Source organism: Fundulus heteroclitus, unplaced genomic scaffold (genome assembly GCF_011125445.2).
Source record: "Fundulus heteroclitus isolate FHET01 unplaced genomic scaffold, MU-UCD_Fhet_4.1 scaffold_249, whole genome shotgun sequence".
Lineage (NCBI taxonomy): Eukaryota > Metazoa > Chordata > Actinopteri > Cyprinodontiformes > Fundulidae > Fundulus > Fundulus heteroclitus.
The window spans coordinates 49,762-63,328 of NW_023396660.1; positions in this window are offsets into that span (position 1 = coordinate 49,762).

The window sequence follows — 13,567 nt, forward strand, 5'->3', positions numbered from 1 at the left end:
GGGAGACACTTACACGTTTATCACAGCATCGAATACCTTAAGTTCTCTGCCTGTGTCTGAAGCCTGTCTCAACACATACACGTTATCCCCCCCCTTTTAACACAGAAAGTCCAAGCGGGGCTGGACCTACATGAGACATTCAGTCTGCTGCACACATCTGTTTCTTAACCTTTGACTTTTGAATATAATCTATCTCCTAGCTTGGTTCCTGGGAGTTTGACTGCAACAACATACACCCTCATGCAAACATTTTAACAGTGTTATCACTTACAAGACTGTCATATGGCCTTGGTGCTTCCTGCTCCTGGTATCTATCTGAAGTTTGCATGCACCCTTTTTTTTCACACACATCCATTTCTTTAGGTTACTGGGTTAAAGTTAACATCTGTATTACTTTAAGCTACACTATTATATATATATATATATATATATATATATATATATATATATATATATATATATATATATATATATATATATATGATTATATTTCCATAACACAAGGAACAGTCACCAAGAAGGAAAAAGGAAATCCGTGTTAAAAGGTTGTATCAATAACATCACAATCATCATCGTCACTCAGATCAGGAATTTAAACATCTTTGGCCATGTTTCCAGGGGAAAACACCAGTCTCTGCATCCGTTTGACCCGTAAAGAAGCTATACAGATACTGCGGAGGTTAACAGTCGTCTAACCAAAAGGGATTAAGCAGCCTGACAAAACGATCAGCAGGGCAATGACCACTAAGACTGGAGTGAAAATACGGACCAAGATCGACTGCCATCCGCTCCCTGAAGAATGTCATGTTGTTGCTCCGTGCAGAATTATGGAAAAACAATGTCAACGTGGAATGAATGATGAAGAAGATAAAAGGAATAATTAAATAAATGAATAAACGCGTCGTCCTCCTCTTGCCTCCTCTTTTTTCGCCCCTTTTTCTTTTTTTAATCAGTCAGTTCTCTGATATGAAGGGAGCATAAGCAATGGGCAAACAGGCTGATTCTTGTTGTGCTCCACAGATCAGTTGTATCAAACTCTGTTGTCTCTCTCTCTGGAGACAAACAACTCAAATCACTGCCCGGAATGTTATTGTGATTCCGTCGGAGCAGTGCTTTTCACTCACCTCTTCCTGCAAAAAAACAAAACTTGTGGTGGGCCGCTGTCCTCACAGCCAGCTCGGTGGCTCAGGTGGATGACGACGATTCCTGGCGTGTGATCTTTCTTGTCCTGCAATTTGTCGGCCCCTGGCGGTGGCGGCACCTTCCTGCAGTGTGACGCGTGGATCCAAGGAAGCCGTTGTTCGACCTTCACTGCCGTGTAAGTCGTGAGGAGCACCTCCAGTGGCCCTTTTCTAAACTTTCCCAAATTTAGTCACATTACATCCGCAAACATAAAATAATATTTTATTTAAATCTTATGTGAAAGTCCAACATAACATATACAATTGTGACGTAGAAGGAATATCCTACATGATGTAAAACATTCATTACAAATAAATGAAAATGGCTCTGTGCAAAGGTATTCAGCCTCCTTTTCTCTGATGCGACCAATTGCTTTAAGCAGGAAAATCTATATAACGTGGACGTCATTTAAGCCAAAGATTCCCTTTTACAGTAAAAATATGTGCCCAGCCAGAGATGCACTGATTAATCGGTGTAAAAAGAAGGGTCACTATGAGTGTGCAGATCTGGAACAACAAGGGAAATATGGGCAGCAGGTGATGACAGTAAAGAGGAAGCTGCATTTCTGGGCTTAGTAACAACAAATGAAATAGGGGAAGCTTGGATCATGTCACATAATGTGTATATTGGGAAAAAAATCAAAGCATTTACACATTAATGGTGTGTACTACAGGTCGACCGATACAGGATTTTTTTAAGGCCGATACCAATCATTTTGACATCAGGCAAAGTGATACCCGATACGTGTGGACGATTTTTTCTGGCCGATTTGAAGCGGATATTGTTTTTTGATTTTCCATTTACATGAGAAAAATTACACAATTATAACAAATGTTACACAAGTGTCAATTTAAACCAAAAAATAATCATTAATTAAAAGGAGCATAGTTCCAGAGTTTTTGCAAAAGTTCCCCCCTCTGCCCAGATGTTGAAATGACACCATTGTTGTGCATGGGAGAAGAGGAAAAGTATCAGCTGCTGTGACTGCACAGCTCTTTCGTTCAGAGGTGCCTTGTCTTCTGAGATAAAGCAGCTGTAAATATTGAGGTGAGGCTGTGTTCTCTTGCTAATGCATCAATGAAGACAGAGACTCAACAAAGTAGCCAGATGAGCGAGGGTGCAGTGAGTCACAGAGAACATGACCCTGATCGCTCTCTCATGAACTTACTAATGAAGCCTGTACAGTAGAGCAGGCTAGTCCAAAGTGGGGCCCTGGGGCATTTGTGGCCCCTGTACTGATTTTGGGCTTCCCCCCAACTGCATTTAAAAATGATTACAGAAAAGTAAAAATAATATAATTGAAAACATTGAGTACAACACAAAGTATTCATATTTTAACAAACCCACTTTTGACACTCTTTAATTTCATAGTAACATCTATCCAATGATATTTAATTACTCAAATGCAGACTTTGATGAATTAAAATTCAGTTTAGTTATTAAAATTGGCTAATTACAGCAAGTGTTTTCAAAGAACTGACCCAAAATCTGTTCTTATATTGCTAGACCAAAAGGAGTTCAGTTTTTTTTATTGTCAAATTAAATCATTCAAAATAATCTACAAACTTGGTTAATACAACAAATGAGTAAAAAGCTTTTTTAAATTTTGGATCTACAATAATTTACACATTCATTTCCTACACAATTCTGACTATTTAAAATTATCATATTTTGTAGAGCAGGTAAAACATAAACGTGATTGTATTGGTTTAAAAAAAAAAAAACATATTTCACTTTTTTGGCCCTCGAGTTCTTTTGACTTGACAATTTTGGCCCATGTACCAAAAAGTTTGGTCACCCCTGCTGTAGAGGCAACTGCAGTAAATGGAGGAAAACTCATTTTACACGTCAGACATGTATGAAAAAGAAAAAAAAACCTCTGTCACGATTTGTTCTGATGAACCCGAACGCTGGAGGACTAGAGAGAGAGAGAGAGAGAGAGAGAGAGAGAGAGAGAGAGAGAGAGAGAGAGAGAGAGAGAGAGAGAGAGAGAGAGAGAGAGAGAGAAAGAGAGAGAGAGCTGCAGGTGTTGTGCTGTGGAATCAGAAGTACGCTGGGAGCCAGGAATAGCCAACAACACGGGGGAGAGAGCTCTTGGAGTGCTGGAGTAGCAGGAGAACCAGCAGCAAGGCAGAGAGATAACTTGGAGCGCTGGAGTAGCAGGAGAGCCAGCAGCACAGCAGAAAGAATACTTGGAGCACTGGAGTAGCAGGCGTCGACGAAGGGAACTCTGTCAGGCAGACGTAGGAAGCTCTGACTAGCGGGCATAGGAGGCTCTGGCTAGCAGGCGTAGGAGGCTCTGACTAGCAGGCGTAGGAGGCTCTGACTAGCAGGCGTAGGAAGCTCCGGCTAGCGGACGTGGGAAGCTCTGGCTAGCAGGCGTGGGAAGTTCTGGCTAGCAGACGTAGGAAGCTCTGGCTAGCAGGTGTAGGAAGCTCTGGCTAGCAGGTGTAGGAAGCTCTGGTTAGCAGGCGTGGGAAGTTCTGGCTAGCAGACGTAGGAAGCTCTGGCTAGCAGGTGTAGGAAGCTCTGGCTAGCAGGCGTAGGAGGCTCTGGCTAGCAGGCGTAGGAGGCTCTGGCTAGCAGGCGTGCAAAACACGAGGCAGGACGAGGTTTGGATGAAGAATGATGACGATCCAGCGGAGAAGAGCAGACTGGCGGAGGTTTAAGTAGAGGTGTTGGCAGGTGCACTGAATCCAGGCTTAATTAGGAACGACAGGTGGAACTAATAAGGAGGTGGAGTAAGAGCTGAGCTGCATGAGAGGTGGAAAGTGCTGGAAAGTTTAAGAGGAGACAGGCAGGCCAATGCAAATTGCCTTCCTGGAGAACATCTTCTGTTTGATTTATATATTAAACTTATTTTTTCTACTTAAAAAATGTCCATGTTTTATTATCCAATCCATTCTGCTCTAACTGGCCTGAAGGAAACTGTCAAAGATGGACACACAGAGGAAGACGCTCACATACGCACACAGAAAGAGCGCTCATAGCCAATCTACGCCACTCTGTCACACCTTTTCTGCTCCAACACGTCTTACTTCAAATAGCGTTGTGACTCTTAAACTAAAGTTAATGACAGCGAGAAAAGAGCTTCTTGTTGTGGGGATGAGGAGGAAGAAAAAGGCCACCGCTGAACATTATTTTCTACAAAGTTAAATGCTATAAGCGTTGTGATTGTTTTCATGCGTGTAAACGCCGACTCTTCATGGCAACGAGCACTAACACAGTGGTGGCCAGCTGGAAACAAACATGTTTTTTTAGACAGTGGGATGGAGTTTTATACCGACTTTAAACAGCTCAACCACCATTTAAAAGCCAACATTGACACGCGAGTTTCTGTGAGTGAAAATGGAAGTAAAAACCCTGCTCCATTCTCAGTGAAACCGCTGTTCCCTCCCGCTCACAGTGACCGAGGCAGACATTCAAAGGGCAAATACTAAATCAGACAGTTAAAAATACAATATTTGTGTTTTCTGTTGTATCGGGATGGGACGATACACTGCATGCATTGGCCGATCCATTGGCGCATTCAGCCACCATGCTTTGACGTCCCGTGACGCGCATACGTTGCCGCTGCCTCCCTGGCAGAGAGCGCCTGCTAATGTCAGACTGATTGACAATTTAGCGGTATTTGCCCTTTGAATGTCAGTCCCTGTGAGCGGGTGGGAACAGCTGTTTTACTGAGAACAGAGCAGGGTTTTTACTTCCACTCAATGAAACTCGCAGGTCAATGCTGGTTAAGCTGCTAAAGTCGGTATAAAACTCCATTCCACTGTCTAAAAAAAACATGTCTGATCTCCAGCTGGCCACCTGCCACCGCTGTGTTAGTGCTCGTTGATATGAAGCCATGTATGCGCATAAAAATAATCACAACACTTGAAGCATTTAACTTTGCAGAAAATAATGTTTAGCAGTGGTCAGTCTAGGAGGTTTCCTCCTCCTCCCCACGACAAGAAAATCTTTTGTCACTGTTATTAAGTTTAGTTTGAGAGTCACAAAGCTAGTTGAAGTAAGACGGTGTCTTTGACAGTTTCCTTCAGGCCAGTTGAAGCAGAATGGATAGGACAGTAAAACATGGTCATTTTTTTTAAGTAGAGCAAATACGTTTAATATATAAGTCAAACAGAACATTTCTCGGGAACGTAATTTGCACTACATAGGCCTTGTGCTGCTACATGAAGTGCACAAACAATTAAGTGTTTATTTTTTATTGTTATATTTTAAATGTTCTATATTGTTTGCTAGCCATCGTTAATGTTTTGTGTTTTTTAAAAGGAGCTTTGCACAAGTTAGAAGCTTTTTATTTCACCCTTTTTCATACATGTCTGACATGTAAAATGAGTTTTCATCCATTTACTGCAGTTGCCTCTACAGCAGGGGTGTCCTAACTTTTCGGTACATGGGCCAAAATTGTCAAGTCAAAGGAATGAAAAATGAACACAATTGTTTTTTAAAACCAAAACAATCACATTAATGTTTTACCTGCTCAGCAAAATATAACTATTTTAGAAGTCAGATTTTTTGTAGAAAATTAACGTGTAAATTATTTTAGATCCAAAATTTAAAAAAGGGTTTAGCTCAATTGTTGTATTCACCAAGTTTATAGATTATTTTGAATAATTTAATTTGACTCTTTAACAATAAAAAAATTTACTTTTTTGGTCTAGCAGTATAAGAACAGTATTTGGGTCAGTTCTTTGAAAACACTTGCTGTAATTAGCCAATTTTAAAATCAAATTAATTGCAGATTTTAATTCACCAAAGTCTGCATTTGAGTAATTAAATATAATTGGGTAGATGTTACTATGAAATTAAAGAGAATGTCAAAAGTGTCTTTATGTTTATTAATAATATTATTATTAAAAGATAGATACTTTGTGTTGTACTCAACATTTTCAATTGTATTATTTTTACTTTTCACGTATCGGGTACCGATTTGCATGTTGTCAAAATAATCAGTATCTGCCTTAAAAACCTGTATCGGTCGACCTCTCACTTAAACCGAATCAAGAATCTTTGGATCTGATAAGGTCTGAAAACTGCTATTCACAAATGCTCTACATCTAATCTGACTGTGCTTGAACTGATTTGCAAAGAAGAATGGCCAAAAATTTCAGTCACAAGACGTGGAAAACTGGCAGAGACTTGCAGCTGTAATTACAGCACAACGCGGTTCCAAGAAATATTTACTGGGGGGTGCTGAATACTTTTGCACGTTGCACTTTTCAGTTTTTTATTTGTTAAAAAAAGAGACCATGTATTAGTTTCTTGCTACATCACAGTTGTATACCACTTTCTCTTTCACATAAGACTCCAATAAAATGTATTTGTATTTTTGGTTGTAATGTGACTATATGTGGAAAAGTTAAAGAAATGTGAATCATTTTGCAAGCCCTGATGGCAGGTGCGTTAGCTCTTCAAGGGCTGGAAAGAGAACGCAAATACATTCAGACGTCTGTAATTACACAACATTCTTAATACGTAAACATGCAGACCATAATATGCCAAGTACCTAGTTTTTAATTCTACAGCAGACTATTTTGTGATAGTTAAGGGAGGTCAAATATATATTGAGTGTTGAAACAGAGAAATTGTCAACAGAAAAATAGAAAAAAAAATACTAAGTGTGTAAGTGCATATGCATGATTCTATTCAAACATCCTGAATCCAGACTAGACAGTTTTCATACCATTCTTTCTCGGGAGTCTTGTCTTAACTTTCAGACGCAGGTTGGATGCTGTCTTGGACATCAGCCTCTCTTTCTTTGCAGTCCTCTTGGTTGTTTATGCTGGTAATGAAGCAACACAAAAATCACCACACAAAAACAGATCAACATGACTTTTCATTTGAAACTTGGAAAAACTATAAAATATAAATATTATTGAGCTCTAAATAATAACTCACATCTGTGCTGTGGCAGTAGAGGACAAGACAGTCTCTTCCACTCTGCTGTTCTGGCCAGTGTGGGAGTCTCCTTCTCTGGAAGATGCAGGAGAACCATCCAGTCCTCCATCTTCGACATCCCCAAAATCACCAGTGCATTGTATACTATGAAGAAGACACAAAAAATTAAGACTGTCCACAAGACAGTTATTAGTTTAATTTGAGGACAAGTGGAGAAAAAACTGAACAAGTAACCAATGATTCCTGGGGCAAAACAATCTCACATCTGTATTTGTATAATTATATTTTACTTTGTAATGACTGAAACTGGGTTGACCTCTAAAAAGTCTAATGTAAAGAAACTCATACGTGGTGGAGCATTGTCGGACTGCTTGGAGATGCGGCTCATGGTGAGCAGAGACAGGACTGTCAAGAACAGGTGAGGCCCTGAACTCGACACCAGTCTCTCCTCGCTGAGACTTCTCACTTGTGCAACAACTGTAAAATAAAGAAAAAAAGAAAATTTATTCTGTGGTGGCATACACCTCTATAACGACAACTTAAAAATAGATGACAGAATATTAAACTGTAGTTGATGAAGTTTTAATTTACCTCCTTTCTGTCGCTGAGGGTGAATGGATTGTGACAGCGTCCACATCTTGTTGGAGATGGCTCTGCTTTATCTTTTAAATATACACAGATGAAATCAGTCAGACCATGCTGAGATTTAAAAATTGCAACCCCTTTTCTTTGCTGCTTATTTATTAAAATAATCAGCTCCGCTATGCATACCTTGTTATGAAGACGGCAACAATGCCAGTAGGAGGTTTTTCTAGTTCTAGGAGCCTCGCTGGTTGTGATGGTAGAAGGAGAGGGTGCTTCTGTCTGCTGGCTGATATCAGCAAGATAAGCAGAAAATGTCAGGTTTTGGGTGTCCAAGTCATTTGTGGCAGGGAAAAAAAAGAAATTAAAACCATGTGGAAACAAATTAGGATTGTTATAAAACTTTACCTCTTCTGAAGACTTAACCTTTCACCATTCCCAGAGTGTACATCACTTTGAGGGCTTATCTGTTTAAAAGTTGTAAAAGCAGATATTTAAGTTTGATAATGTTGCCTTTTCACAAATAAGTAGCAACAAGTCAAAAATAATAACCTAGCAATGCTGTTCAAAAATAAACATTTTAAGTGTATTTGTGTACATTTCTAAAAACACAATTGTTGGGGCCTCCCATAGCAACAATTAGAGATATAATACAATTCTATTCCCCATTAAAGACATAGAAATTAAAATTCACTATTTTTGAGGCTTTACTATGTTGTCATACTTTCATGTAGAAACACAGTTTAACTTTCTGTTTTTAGAGAAATCCATCATATTGTTTTAAAATTGAAGACTCTATTTTCATACCACCTACGGTTTCTCCAAATTTTGCATTGAAGTGCCACAAACTTTACATGTAAAACCAACAGCTGCATTTAGACGGTAGTTTGTTAGAGTGGGAGGAGGGAATTAGGGAGTTTTTCCTACATAAAATAATAAAATATAAAACTGCTGTTGATGAAAACTGCTGTTTTACCTCCTTTCTGTCACAGAGGGTGACAGGATTGTGACCCTGTCCACATTTTGTGGGAGATGGGTCTGCTTTTTCTTCTAAATCCACACAGATGAGCTCAGACTGTGCTGACACTCACAAATTACAACCACTTTTCTTTGCTGCTTATTAATTAAAATGATCAGCTCTGCTATACATACCTTCCAGACCACTCAGGTCTTCTGACTCCAGCCTGCTCTGCATACCTAGAACCAGAACCAAACATGGAGAAGCAGCTTTTAGTTCCTATGCTCCAATTATCTGGAACAAACTTCCAGAAAACTGTAAAAGTGCGGAAAGCCTGAGTTCTTTTAAATCAAGATTAAAAACACATTTGTTTAAAATTGCCTTCAACTGTCCTAGTTAACTGAATCACCACTTTTTTGTTCTATTTTCTATCTATATTTTATTCCTACTTGCTCTTATTCTGTTTTATTTTGCTATGTTTTAATCATGTAAAGCACTTTGCATTGTCTTTGTACTGAATTGTGCTATATAAATAAATTTGCCTTGCCTTGCCTTGCCTTGCCTTGTTATGAAGAGACCAGCGTTGCCAGAAGGAGGTTTTTCTAGTCCTGGGAGCCTCGCTGGTATCAGGGGTTGTGGTGGAAATGGGAGACCATGCCTCTCTCTGTAGCCTGATATCAGAAAAATAAGCAGAAAATGTCAAATTTGTGGGTGTCCAAGTCATTTGTTACAGGAAAATAAAATCTGATAAATTAAAACTATGTGGAAACAAGTTAGGATTGTTATAAAAACTTTACCTCTTCTGCAGACTTGAGCTATCACCATCTCCAGAGCGTACATCCCTTGGAGGGCTTTTCTGTTAAAAAGTTGTAAAAACAGATATTTAAGTTTGATAATGTTACCTTTTCACAAATTAGTAGCAACAAGTCAAACTAAATTACGATCAAATTGAGTGGAAATCATCTTAGTGCATGAAGTCAAATCAGCAGATTACACAAAGAATCAGGTTCATACCTTTTGTTTTTTCCAAATGCAGGAAAACATCTTCACACTTACTGAGCAAAGTATCTCAAAAACTGTGATAAATTTAAGCAAGTACTGCTCTATCGCCGTAATATATGGAAAGTGGGTTTTCAAATGTCTGCTAAGGGATATCTTAAGTGCTGATATTTGAATCAAATCATTTTGGCATCATGCGGACGCATAATAACTGTGATATTTTTATTCTTGGCCTAATCCTGCTTCGCTACTAAAGGCCCATTTTTACCCCGGTTTAAGATTTGACAATAAAATAAGGAATCATTGATCAGAGGTAGAACGGTTCAAATACATATTTAATTCTTAGAAATTAAATATGGAGACAGAGTACATACCATTACAAGATGTTGTTCTCACCGCGGTGGATAAATCTGTCTGTCTGAAGTAAGTTTTACCAAGACATTCCTTTTATTAACTTTAAACTCCTCCTGCATGGCTCAGAGGGAGGATGACTGACCCCCTCTCCTGCTGACCACCCCCTCGGGGCAATAAAACTCCATGTTTATCTTACGCTGGAGCAGGAAAGGACAGACCCCACTCTGCTTTACTCAGTAACCCCAACTAAGATATATTTTTAATTCTCAACATAACTTAGCAGCTGTTCAAAAATAAACATTTTAAGTGTATTTGTGTACATTTTTAAAAACACAATTGTTGGGGCCTGCAATAGCAACAATTAGAGATATAATACAATTCTATGCCCCATTAAAGACATAGAAATTAAAATTCACTATTTTTTAGGCTTGACTATGTTGTCATACTTTTAAGTAGAAACACAGTTTAACTTTCTGTTTTTAGAGAGCAGAAAGTCCAATGCGTTTCAGTTGCCTGAGAAAGAAGAGCTGTTGTTGGACCTTCAACACACGCTCCACCACCTCCCCGTATATTAAGAGAGGAGCGTGTTCAGTCTTCCTGGACCTCCTGTAGTCCACGATGAACTCCTTGGTCTTGCTGGTGTTCTGGATGCGGTTTTTCCTGGAGCACCACTGTGTAATATTGAGGACCTCCTCTCAGTTGTGGGTCTCATGTTGGAAATGAAACACAGTTTTCCTTCGTCCGGACTTTCGCAGTACTCAGCACTGCTTAAAACCCCCATCTCTCTCTTTGAATCTACCACTTTGGTGGCGTTTCTTTTCCCAAAAGTGTCTGGTTGTGGTGTTATGCCCTTAAATCGGGGGGAGATACACTTTAAAATAAAACATCTCCTGTGATCCAAGAATACCTAATGTATTTTTTTCACACAAGTGGACCAGGTAGAATGCCTTATAATTCAGCCTCCCACCTCCCCCCATTTTCACCAAAAAACTGCAGCAGTTCAAAAACTGAATACTGAATTTGCACTGTAGCACTATAGAGACATAATCATCAAAATAAGGATTGTGTGCTATAAAAGCAACTGTTTTTCTTTATACATCATTTGAGAAGTGTGAAAACTGCTTGTTGTTATCACATTGCAGAAGCTGACAGAGATAAGAGGAGTTTAATGTTGTTAATTTTTCAACAATGTTCCTGCTATTTCAATTCACTCATTCATTGGTCGTAATGTGATCATTAGTTTAGTAAGCCAGCTAGATTTATGGTACACTTTTATTAAAGGGGCCACATCGTGCTTTTTAGCTGCATCAATGAGTTGTGGTCCATATAAAGTGGAACTGCAATGCCTTGGTCAGAATTCCTTATTAATTTCACTCCCCATTCCCTCATTTTAACCCTGTTCTGAGGTCCATCTGAGAGCAAATCTCTTTAAATCTATCCTGTTCGGCCCTTTTTGTGGTATGCTGGGAGCAGTGACGTCACCAGAGTCAGATTTACAAATATATACACTCTACAGAGTAGATTCATTGCAAAGTGCTGAAGGAGACTGATTGAGCCAAATCAATTCACCAAGAGACATGGAAAAATATTGATACTTTGATGAAAAAAATAAAACTAAATTATTTGTCATCTGATTGGTAACAGTTTATGAGTTCTGATGGATTTCTGCATTTGTAACACATTTAAAAACTATAACCCACATTACACACATTTAATTATAAAAACAAAACATGAATAATTATCGCTGTCTTACCTCTACTTATAAATGAAGTCCATGCGGAGCTCTTTCTGAACAAAAATATCGGTCATTTTAAAAGTTCTTCAGATTTAAAAGTTGTTTCAAAGATTGAAACAACACGATAAACTGTTCTATGAAAATGTGACCCTTGATGGCAGAGTATCTGTTAAAGCAATGCTTGATAGTGGCTCCATGGCCTGCACCCTCAGTACTGATCTGATACCCCACCTCTTAGATCATGCAGTGTTGCAGACCCCCACCTTGCAACCCACTGATGTTGTACTGATTGGTTGTGGTGGTTCAAGGACAATCCCATCTGGTGTGTGTGACATTACAGTGGAAATGTATGGCTGCAAAGTTGTGCCTATGCTGGTGGTTGCAGGACAAAGTGAAGACCTTATCATAGGCAGCAACCTTATGCGGCATTTGGTCAATCGCCTGAAGACAAAAGATAAGTTGGGGGTGGAATGCAGCAAGAGCTTAAATGCAGAAGATATGTCTGATCACACTGTGCTAAGTTTAATGTCAGAAGTGGTGGTTCCGGAGAGTGCCGGTGATAAGATTGGAACTGTCAAGCTAAAGAGAGCCATAACCTTGGAACCTTTGACAGAGCACCTAGTCTGGGGCAGGCTGCTGCTAGGAGATAATGAGGAAGTTGGCAGAGCTGTAGTGATCGAGCCCATAGCAACAAGATCCAGGCCAAGGTCAGTTATGGTTGGAAAAACTGTGGCACATCTAAATAGTGATGGGTGGCTCCCGGTAAAGGTGTTAAACCCCTTTGAAAAGTCAATGACTTTAAAACGAAACATGAAGTTGGCTGACGTGTTTACCTTTGCAGCAGTGGAGAGCTTCAGTCCCACTGACTCCTGCTTACAACAGAATATACAACTGCCAACTACTGAATCAGCACAGTGCAATGATGATCAGAGTCTAGTCACTGATGTCTCTACCTTGCCTGATCATCCATCTTTAGAGCAAGTGATGGGTGACAGTAGCTGTTTACATGCAGTGCTGCAAAATCTGGGGCTGTCTAACATTGATATCAACTCATGTGAAGTGTCACAAGCTAGCAAAGAGAAACTAGTTGACCTCATAGCCCAGTTTGAGTCCATTTTCTCGAGAGACAAGCTAGATTGCGGCAAAGCTACTGGCTATCTTCATAGGATTCGAGTTGTAGATGACAAGCCATTCCGGTTGCCTTGCAGACGTGTGCCACCGACTCATTATGACAAATTAAGACAAGCTCTGAATGAAATGGAGGAACGGGAAATAATCCGAAAGTCTTGCAGTGAGTTTGCATCACCTTTGGTCGTAGTTTGGAAGAAGTCTGGTGATTTAAGAATATGTAATGACTTTCGCTGGCTTAACGCTAGAACTGTCAAAGATGCACATCCTCTTCCGCATCCAGCAGATGCACTGGCTGCTTTAGGAGGAAATGGATTTTTCTCTACAATGGACCTGACTTCAGGCTACTATAATGTGGAGGTGCATGAACAAGACCGCAAGTACACAGCATTTACATCACCATTCGGGTTATACGAATACAATTGTATGCCACAAGGACTGTGCAACAGTCCGGCGACCTTTATGAGGATGATGTTGGGCATTTTCGGAGATCAGAACTTCCTCAGTGTGTTGTGTTATCTTGACGATGTCCTGGTTTTTGCCCCCACAGAAGAAGTAGCACTGCAGCGCTTGCATATGGTGTTTCAGAGACTGCAGGCTCACAATCTTAAGTTGGCCCCAAAGAAGTGCCACTTCTTGAGGCAGTCTGTGAAATTCCTAGGGCACATTGTTAATGCTGATGGAATAAGGTCAGATCCTGACAAAATAGCATCCATTACATCCCT